Raw genomic sequence first — 11,508 nt, forward strand, 5'->3', positions numbered from 1 at the left:
GCTGCTGGGAGAGATTTCCCTTTCTCTTCTTTGTTGGCACAGCTCCTGAGGTTCAGCTTTGGATTTGGCCCTGCTCCTGTGTGTAGGTTGATGGCATCTGTTCCCTGCCCAGACTGGATGGGGTTAAAGTAGCAGCTGATTAGGGGGTTCTGGCTCACTCAGGCCGTGGGGAGGGAGGGGTATGGAATGCAGGGCGAGCCTGTGGCAGCAGAGTCTGGCGTGATGTTGCAACAGCCTGAGGTGCGCCGTGTGATCTCCTGGGGAAGTTGTCCCTGGATCATGGGACGCTGGTAGTGGCGGGCTGCACAGTCTCCTGGGAGGGGTGGTGTAGATAGTGACCTGTGCTTGCACACAGGATTCTTTGTGGCTGCAGTAGCAGCCTTAGAGTCTCATGCCCATCTCTGGTGTCCGTGCTGATAGCCGCGGCTCACGCCCGTCTCTGTAGCTCATTCAGGTGGTGCTCTGAATCTCCTCTCCTTGTGCACCCCAAAACAATGGTCTCTTGCCTCTTAGCCAGTTCCAGACTTTTCCCCGGACTCCCTCCCTGCTAGTTATGGTGCACTAGCTCCCTTTAGGCTGTGTTCACTCAGCCAACCCCAGTCCTCTCCCTGGGATCTGACCTCCGAAGCCCGATCCTCAGCTCCCAGCCCTGCCCGCCCCGGCTGGTGAGCAGAGAAGCCTCTCGGGCTGGTGAGTGCTGGTCGGCACCGATCCTCTATGCAGGAATCTCTCCGCTTTGCCCTCTGCATCCCTCTTGCTGTGCTCTCCTCTGTGGCTCTGAAGCTTCCCCCCACTGCCCACCCACCTTCTCCTTCAGTGAAGGGGCTTCCTATCATGTGGAAACTTTTCTTCCTTCACAGCACCCTCCCAGAGGTGCAGGTTTCGTCCCTATTCTTTTGTCTCTGTTTTTCCTTTTTTCTTTTGCCCTACCCAGGTATGTGTGGATTTTCTTGTCCTTTGGGAAGCCTGAGGTCTTCTGCCAGCATTCAGTAGGTGTTCTGTAGGAGCTGTTCCACGTGTAGATGTAGTTTTGATGTATTTGTAGGGAGGAAGGTGATCTCACACCTTACTCCTCTGCCATCTTGAAGGCACCTCCAGCCTTGACCTCAGTTTTATTATTTTAAAATATCAATATACGTCTTGCAAAAAGCTTCTAAAAGCTAGTGTTTCCAGGTGATATTTTTTAAATTAATTTTATTCTGTGGATAAGGAAAATACCATTCTTAAAGTTTAAATATATGCCCTGTCATATAGAATTCAAGCAGAGGCAGTACAAACTTATCTTCAGCTTAATATATCAATATATGAACATGAAAATTACAGATATGTTCATGTACATGGGTTAATATACACATATTTTATAGCTCTCTTTGCTGGGAGGGTCTAGAAGCAGTGATACCCCAGTAGAAACAAGCTATCCAGTGTCCAGATCTTGGTTTCTAAGTTCCACTGGAACCCATTCTTCAATAAAATGAACCTTTGAAAAGAGGCTGAATCTAGGGCTTGCTTGCAAAGCATTGGAAATTAAAAAACAAAAACAATAAAACATGCTTCTTCACCTCAGGTAATTTGAGAAGCTTTGGCCTAGAACTTTAGGTTTAACAGGCCGATGCACTGCTCAGAGGTGGGAGACAAAATGATGGGTTTACAAAAATTGGGAGATCATATCTGATATTCTTGCAAAGGTGATCTGTTCAGTGGATAAACCACAGTAACAATAACAAAAAGCAAATAATGAAAAATAAAGCATGTCAATATAAAACTGCTCTGCAGAGTGGCATTGTGAGGATACTTCGGCTCTGGGTGAATGGAGAAAGTCTCCCATGAGAATCCCTAAGAATTCTTTCCTATTGTTGGTTTGAGGCCCCAAGCCGTATTACCTATGTGGTCCCACAAAAAAGCAAAAAATTAAGTATAAACTGTTTCTGGTATAAAGTTCTCCAGATGTAACTTTCTCTTCAAATAATACAAGGACCTAGGCTTGCTTTATTCTAATTAGCTCCCTTCCAACTTATATGCTATTATTGTTCAAATTAGTGATACTATTAACCTTAGAACCTTTTAAGTAACATAAATTAAATATCTGGGGTAACCACTAAATGAATAGGAATTAAAGACTGAGCTGTGAAACTAGTAGAGTAAAATGTAATAAGAAACATAGAAAAAAGTTGATAGAAATAATTCCAGATATTTTACGTCAACAACACAACAAATGTAAATAGACTAAATACTTCAGTAAAATAAAAGATTATCAAAATGGAAATACAAAGAAAATCTGGCTATATGTTCTAAATAAGAGACACAAATAAAATATAAAAACAAAGAAAGGTTCAAAGTAAAAGGTACAAAGAAAGATATACCAAGCACATTCTATACAAAACAAAGTGTGTATAGTTGTATTGAAAGAGGATGAAATAAATTGTAAGGTACAAACATCTCTGGAAATAAAGAGGGTAACAATATTTTGCCTCCTGTCTCTGAGCAATGTATCTGGCTTGTTAAACCTAAGCTCTAGGACATATCAAGACAAAATAAACCTGTAATAAGACAGTTTGGTATTTGTGCAGAGATGGAAAACTATATTGACGAATCAGAGAACCCAGAAATAAACTGGTGTATATATTAACATTTGATACAGGTGAAAGTTGGCATTAGGAAAGGATGGCTTATTAAATTCAGGAACATTTGATCTATAGCTCACAGCATCCACAGAAGACAATTCTAGATGGACAAAAACTTAACTCTGAAAACCAGCCTTTCAAACCTTAGCGTCAATCATAGAGAGTATCTTTATGCACTTGAAGTAGTGGATACTTTCTTAATATTAAAAAAGCCAAAACAATGTCAAAAAGTTGATAGTTTCATCTACATTAGAATTAAGAAGTTATGTTCATTGAAAAAATAAAAAGAAAAGTAAAAAACACATTAGCATATATATATATATATATATATATATATATATATGCCATGTATATTCCCATGAATCAAAAGGTAATACATAGACCAACAATCCAGTGAAAAAGATGTGAAAAAGTTATGAACAGTTATTTCTTAGAAGGGAAACACAAATTTTAATAAATATATGAAAAGATGCTTAAGTTTATTAGTTCTCAGGAAAATATTAGTTAAAGGTCCAACGATATACCTACCAGACATAAATTTAAAAGCCAATAAGATCACATATTTTCAGACATGAGGAACAATAGGAACTCTAACACACTGCTGTGGGAATTATAAATTGGTGTATTCTAGAAAACAATTTGCCTTTTCCAAGTAAAGTTCAAAATATACCATATGACCCAGCAATAGGTCTCCTCAAGTCTCTCTTGTATTGTGATAGAAGCCTCAGACTAGAACATAACCCTCAACACATTTGTCAGCAGTGCATAAATAAAATTTGTCAGCAGCAAATAATTTGATATTTATCTCAAAACTTAATGTCGAGTGTCAAATCATGTCACAGCAGAGTTTCTTCAGTATGATTTCATGTTTAGTTCAAATTTGGGCCAAAAGGAACAGGTTGTATAAGTATATAGATAAATGTGGCAAAGTCCATAGAGAAAAGAGATAATGAATAATACAGAATTTATTGGTTATCTCTGATGGGGGGAATTGCAAGCAAAGATGACAAAATATGAAGCTTTAGAAAATACAAGGCCCCAACTACATAAATTGGTTAATGGGAAAACCGGTATACATTTTAGTACTACTCTTTGAGCTAGCCATATATGTTAAATATGCTCCTCTTTATGAATATTTAATAATAAAATTCAATTAAAATAAAAGAAATGTAGAAATCATGATCTATTTGATATTTTGAAGCTTATATATAGTGTCTTATTGGAACACTGGGGTATGTAAATGAACTAATCAATCAAACAGGAACTGAAAAGGCAAAACAAAGATATTGGGCTTAGTTAGGCCCTAGCTGTCATAGAAAATATGCCTTAATTAATAGATAATCAGCATTCTATTTTCTGTTGATAGGGCAATATGCTAAATTATCAGTGGTACCAAGAGAATCAGAGATCTCAAAAAATATTTTTACTGTTATTTTATCTAGTAGGTATATAGGTAGATGGTGAGGTTACTTCATCAAGATATCTAAAAAAGATTTGGCTATAAATATTTGAGAAATGGAATAAACATATAAAATTATAATGTTTAGATAATAAATAGTTTAGGACAACAATGTAAGAGAGATCACAGAAATAGGTTGAGAATATTTAATTTCAGACCTGGCATAACTGACCAGGAGACAAGTTCAGTGTGTAAAATACACATTGCCATGAGCTCTCTGTCATTATTTCTAAGTATATATCCAGTTTGACTATACTGACTGAACTTTTTTAGGACTTCAGGGTATTAACAATCATTTGAAACAAAATGACTGGAAAGGTATGTGTGCAGAAAGAATTGGAATCATGATGGGATATTTAAACGTAGCTTGACAAAATTTGCCATTCAAACTTGATCAAAAGGAAAAGCTCCCGTTCACATTTTGTATGTGATAATAAGTGGAAATGGTCTCATAGATTTTTACTTCTGAGTCTTGTTTGTCTTTAAATGATTGCAGGGAAAAATGTTTAAGATGGCAGAAATTTTTCTCAAATTAAAAGAAACTGAAAAATTGCTGTTGAAAAGATGAATGTGCTAGATTTCTTAATCTCACATAATCATTATTCTTAGGGGTATTTTTTGTGCTTTTAGTATTCAAATGTTCTCAACTTTTGATTTGTTGAAAGTCTTTAACAATGTCACAGGGATAAAGCATAACACAAAAGACGGTTGCACCCATAGCTCATGATTTCCATGTATTATTCTGTTTCAGACAATAAACCAAATTCATAGCTTGGTTCTTTATTGAAATTCTTTTCCTTTTCTAATAATAAGAATTTAATTTTATCCCATAACTGCATTTGAGATTAATTGGGACCTTACATTTTAGACTATAGTAACATTTTGGATCATCTATAATATTTGGATGGTTTTGTTTATCATCCAATTATTTTGTTAAATTTACAGTGGACATTTTCATAACAACAAAGGCTTATATGCCAGGTATTGTACAAAATGTGTAACTTTTTATCCTCATGTCAGACCTATAAGAAAGGCACAATTTTATATTCTTTTCACTGATGGAAAAATGCGTTTAGAGAGGTTAAATGACCTGCCTAAGATCACACATCTCACATCTAGCAAGTGGTCTGAAACCCATTAAGCAACGTCAAAACCATAGTCTTTAAGCATTACACTGCAGTATCTCCTTTCCAGGAAATTTTCTATATATTCATCTTTAATTTCCTTTTTTCTTGTACATTTGTTTCCACCATTTGTTACCTATGTTATGTGTTCTTTTTAGTAAACCTATTTTCACCATCCCGTAATAGTAATAGTTCTGTTATCCTTAACCACTGCTCAAGGTTTCTGGGGCAATAATTGGAGGCTTGGAACCAGGGAACTTAAGTTTATACTTAAAATTTACTCAGAAATTGCTCATTTCAGTTTTCTAGTATATGTGGACAAGTTATGTCATCAAAATGTGTTGCTTTATCTACATTTGTCTATTTTCCAAAATTTTAATATGAATATTCATCATGGTTTATTAAGATGTATTTATGTAAATACATCTACATCTATCTATATTAGATATCATTTAATTATAGAAATACTATAAAAACATTTTCCCCCAGAAGAAATAATGCAGTGGGATGTTTGGCTCTGAAAAAGTATTGGAGTCAAAAAGTTCCTAAATTTTTTTCCTTAAACTCTACAATTAAAGATAAACAAAAGTAGATATACATAAATATATTAAAAAGTTGTAAATTTCTGGTTGCTTGAGATAATGATATATTTTCTGATGCGTCCCATTCCAAAGTCTATCTGCTGAAATACAGCACTATAATCTGCTTTCTGAGTCCTATAAGGTGTAGTTTTAAAATTAAGGTCACAAAAAGGCGAAGACAGGCAGTAATACACTTGTTGACCCTTCACAGGAATTCCAGATAAAACCCCAGAAGTTGAGTCAGAGATAATCACAAGATCTGGAATTTAAAATAACAAACTCTCCATATATCTACCTGTCAGACTTCTTCCTCTTAGGGAGGGACAAAAGGTCACTAAAATAGCTTTTTTTTCATGAAAATGTTTTTACCCTTCTTTGGAGGGTAATGAGAAGTTATAGTATAAATTATATAGGGATATTAGATTTTTTTTCATTGACACTGTTTATTCTTAAAGGCCCAAATATTAATAACATTTTTTCAGAAGATTATAGTAGAAGTGGAAAAAAAGTCATAACAAGAACAACAAAAAAGGAAGACAAAAGATTGATTACTGAAGCGAAGATCACGTTAGCAAATTTCACAAGATTGAACATGTGAGAAAATTCTAATTTAAATGAAATTCAAAACAAAATCCATGCAATTTTTTCAATCCTTATGTAGCCATATGCTTAGGTGAGGTAGTGCGATATTAAGTAAAGGCATCACATGCTTCATCCTTTTTCTACTTTTTTCCTAGTAAATAGAAAAAATCATGAAAATACTGCCAGTTATTATTATAATTTTCCTAGCAATAATTCTGTTGGTAAAATTCTGTTTTCTTAGGATTTCATAGGCAATAGAAAACAGTGTAGAGTTACACTCTTTTAAGTGTGTTGTCAGTTCTACAATATTAACATCATAATTTTACTTCCCTTTACAAATATGAGATCAGCCGTGGCTAAGTATTAAAAAAGTAAATCCGTGTTATTATTTCCCATCTCTCTCCACCCTGGGTTTTGGTTTAAAAGACAAATATTATAGAACATTCAATTTATTTTTGTGATCTACAGCATGGATATAAGTCTTAAAATGAACATATACAGTATACTTGAATTTGTACATCTTAGTAATGTTTAGTGTTTCTAATGTAACAGAAATGTATAGCATTTCTAAAAAAAAACTTTATCATCTAAGAATATGATACATCTATCTTAAAAATTCAATGACATTCTTTTCAAAAGAGAAAAATATAATAATATCTTATTTTCATTTCTTATTATATGATGAGGATTACAGGCAATATTGTTGTTAGAGGCAATCAACATTTTCCAAAAGCCAAGCAAAAGACACGTGTTGTCACTTAACCTAAAGGATCTTATCTATCTGGTATTCATTCTGTATGGCCTGTGACTTTCCATTAATGTGAGATAGAGAGGTAATGGGGAAGGGAACAACATTTATTGAGATGCTATCTCAATGCTATTTTTCATTTTACAGATGAAGCTAAGGGTGTGAGCCATGTTTGTTTTGCTTACTTGTTAACAGAATGAATATTTTTAAATTAAAGAGGAAAACTTTTCAAATCCTTGGACTAATCAATTTACATAAAGCAATTGGAAATGCCAACCGAAACCTAAGTGATATTGTTTGATCTGCCTATTTAAGACAATAATTTTTTTTTTTTTTTTTTTTTTGCCGTACACGGGCCTCTCACTGTTGTGGCCTCTCCCGTTGTAGAGCACAGGCTCCAGACGCGCAGGCTCAGCAGCCATGGCACACGGGCCCAGCCGCTCCGCAGCATGTGGGATCTTCCTGGACCGGGGGATGAACCCGTGTCCCCTGCATCGGCAGGCGGACTCTCAACCACTGCGCCACCAGAGAAGCCCAAGACAATAATTCTTGCTTGTCTTCGGAATATTTTCTCTAATTATTCTTTGTTTCTCTTAAAAATATGGAAACTTGATTGGTATTGGTTGATTCCTGATTTATAACTTGCATATTCTTCTTGCTTGGTTTATGAATCGTCAGGCTACAGGACAAAAAATAACCAGTAAGATGACTTTCTCCATTTCCTCAGGTTTTACTTATAAATTATGGACATCCTTTCTCCAAAGCTAAACAAAATTTCTTATCCAAATTCTCATTTGTTTTAGGAAGTCTGAATTAACAAGAAATCAAACAATATCACTTTTCTTTTATCTCAAACTTTCTATTTGGAATCAAGTTTGTTTTTGGACCATTTTTATCGTCTCGGTTTGTATGACATCCTTAACTCTTTGTTGCATCTGACAAAAGACATGCTCTGTTTTTTTCCTTTTTTTTAAAATTAATTTTTATGTGGAATTCAGATGAGAAAGAATGCAGTATTGCTTTGACTGCCTGCCATAATATAAAATGTAGTAAAATGTACAGCTGGTGATAGTCTAGTTAGAATTTTTTTAATGAAATATAAAGGAAAAGACCAAGTGCTTAATTTTTACATGCTGCATTTCATTTAAAAAATTCATGGTATCTTTTTGAATAATTTTTACTCATGCAGATGTTCTGAATATTGGAAACAGACGTTTATTTTATTTCCTTGGTTCCCATTTCACACTAAGCTTTTGCACAAAGAAGGTGGGCTGAATAGCTAAATTATTTGTGAGTCAGGATTCCAAGGGTAATTATTCTCAGATAATTGCCAAATGACTCATGGCAAGACTTTCAATAATGTGTACCTTGGTTTGTCTAGTTCGGCTCTGGAAGATACTGGTTGTTTAACATAATAGAAAAGAACTTTAGGCTATTTAAGAAGACATGAATGTCAGTAAAAATGTGTTGACTCTTAAAATAATAGACAACCCCATTTATATTATTTCTTAGATGATGAATCATTGCTGTAAGAACTGTGTTTCACAAATTTCAGAATTTTGAAATTTCTAAATAATCAAAAGTACTTTTTCTTTTTAGCTTAACACACATTATAAGAAATCCAGTCTGAGTCATTTAGAATTAAGTGACTAGAAGTTATAATGATGATTTAAGCTTTCCCCCCAAATTACCAGTATATAAAAATTTTGGCTCTGCGGCGTGGTCCTCGGAGACGCTCCGCCTTGCCCTGTGCTAGCCATGGCCGACTACCTGAGAGCGGCGGCACTTCCTACGTGCCAGACGATGGACTCACTGCACAGCAGCTGTTCAACTTCGCGGACAGTCTCACCTACAGCGACTTTCTCATTCTCCCTGGGTACATCGACTTCACTGCAGACCAAGTGGACCTGACCTCTGCTCTGACTAAAAATATCACTCTGAAGACCCCGCTGGTTTCCTCACCCATGGACACAGTCACAGAGGCTGGGATGGCCATAGTAATGGCACTTACAGGTGGTATTGGCTTCACCCACTACAACTGTACATCAGAATTCCAGGCCAATGAAGTTCGTGAAGTGAAGAAATATGAGCAGGGATTCATCATGGACCCTGTGGTCCTCAGTCCCAAGGATCGAGTGTGGGATGTCTTTGAAGCCAAGGCCTGGCATGGCTTCTGTGGTATCCCCATCACTGACACAGGCTGGATGGGGAGCCACCTGGTGGGCATCATCTCCTTAAGGGGCATTGATTTTCTCAAGGAGGAGGAGCATGACCAGTTTTTGGGAGCGATCTTGACGAAGAGGGAAGACTTGGTGGTAGCCCCTGCAGGCATCACATTGAAGGAAGCAAATGAAATTCTGCAGCGCAGCAAGAAGGGGAAGTTACCCATTGTAAATGAATATGATAAACTGGTTGCCATCATTGCCCAGACAGACCTGAAGAAAAACCGAGATTACCCACTGGCCTCCAAAGATGCCAAGAAGCAGCTGCTGTGTGGAGCAGCCATCGCCACTCATGAGGATGACAAGTATCAGCTGGACTTGCTAGTCCAGGCTGGTGTGGACGTGATGGTTTGGGACTCTTCCCAGGGAAACTCCATCTTCCAGATCAACATGATCAAATACATCAAAGAGAAATACCCCAGTCTCTAAGTCATTGGAGGCAATGTGGTCACAGCTGCTCAGGCCAAGAACCTCACTGATGCTGGTGTAGATGCCCTGAGGGTGGAAACGGGCAGTGGCTCCACCTGCATCACTCAAGAAGTGCTGGCCTGTGGGCGGCCCCAATCAATAGCAGCATACAACGTGTCAGAATATGCACGGTGCTTTGACGTCCCTGTCATCGCTGATGGAGGAATCTAAAATGTGGGCCATATTGCCAAAGCTTTGGCCCTTGGGGTCTCCACAGTTATGATGGGCTCCCTCCTGGCTGTTACCACTGAAGCCCCTGGCGAGTTTTCTTCTCTGATGGGATCCAGCTAAAGAAATATCATGGTATGGGTTCTCTCGATGCCATGGACAAGCATCTCAGCAGCCAGAACCGATACTTCAGTGAAGCTGACAAAATCAAGGTGGCCCAGGGGCTGTCTGGGGCTGTGCAGGATAAAGGATCCATGCCCAGATTTGTTCCCTACCTGATTGCCGGCATCTAGCACTCCTGGCAGGACATTGATGCCAAGAGTTCGACCCAAGTCCAAGCCATGATGTATTCTGGAGAGCTCAAGTTTGAGAAGGGAACATCCTCAGCTCAGGTGGAAGGTGGTGTCCACAGCCTCCACTCATATGAGAAGCGTCTTTTCTGAAAAGGGATACAGCACACCCTCGGTTTTTCAATAAAAGTTTGAAAAAAAAATTTTGACCAGTGTCTTACTCTTTAGATAAAATAGGGGTCCCTGGCTGGATAACTTACAGAGCCATGTGCCTGATAGTCATGGATAACCCATGTGTCAAAGTGATGATTTGCCAGCTTGGTTAATGAATGAATATGCAAAGGACCTCAGGATATGTTTTGTGAGTGATTATCATTATCAGTAATGATGAGAATGAATTTATTGTGAGTTAGGTTACTTTCCGTATTTAATAATCTTCATTTTTCAAAGTTATATCATTCTGGAAAGAAAAATTACTAATGGATTTCTATTTGACAAATCATCTTTTTATAATGCATATGATCCTTTAAAAAAGAATTATTTTCTCACTGCTATTTATTCTCTCCACATTGACCCTGCTAACAGGAAGAATATATCTGCTTGGGAAAGAGGAATCCCCAAATCTAGGCTTTGTTCTACCTCTGTTTCCCACTAATCGATTCAAATAGATGTTAAAAAAAAAAAACTCCTCAAAAAAGAAAGTCCATTGTCTTGAATGACTACGTATTCTTGCTATTCATAAATTTCATTCTGTTTTCCTGATTTACCCAAAATAAGGCAGTTTTCCTGTTGAGCTTAATTTGGGATATGTAAAATAACCCCATCCTCTAAAAAACAAGGTTGAAATATTTTATCCTGGATATCAGTGACAGTCATTTGTTTTTCACTATATTTAGATTCTCTCAGTATTCTTCTTAAGTCACAAGTTGATCAAGATTGTGATCTCATTTTGGTATAGTGTAAGGCTGTTGAGATGGAAAAGATTAAAAACCAAAACCAAAACAAAACAATTAAAAAATAACTTGTCCACTGTTTCTGGTCCCAGTTACCATATTGTGGTTAAAAGCAACTCCATATGATCTATCACTCTGATTCATTTTCCCCTTGATTGTAAATGATAACCCAAACGTTCTTGGGCATACAAAAAAAAATAACCAAGTTCATTCTAATAAAAAAAAGTTTGTGGAAGTGTGTGGGAAGTACAGAATTGAATTAATTCTGTGCCCTTGGAAAATTTTGACATCT

General features: G+C 36.9%; 1 pseudogene; it reads left to right on the forward strand.

The window, feature by feature from the left end:
- The first annotated feature begins 8,873 nt into the window (after positions 1-8,873).
- LOC103073150 (inosine-5'-monophosphate dehydrogenase 2 pseudogene) lies at positions 8,874-10,416 on the forward strand (annotated as a pseudogene).
- Positions 10,417-11,508: the final 1,092 nt, after the last annotated feature.

The sequence above is a fragment of the Lipotes vexillifer genome, unplaced genomic scaffold (assembly GCF_000442215.2).
Source record: "Lipotes vexillifer unplaced genomic scaffold, Lipotes_vexillifer_v1.1 scaffold164, whole genome shotgun sequence".
In the NCBI taxonomy this organism is placed as follows: domain Eukaryota; kingdom Metazoa; phylum Chordata; class Mammalia; order Artiodactyla; family Lipotidae; genus Lipotes; species Lipotes vexillifer.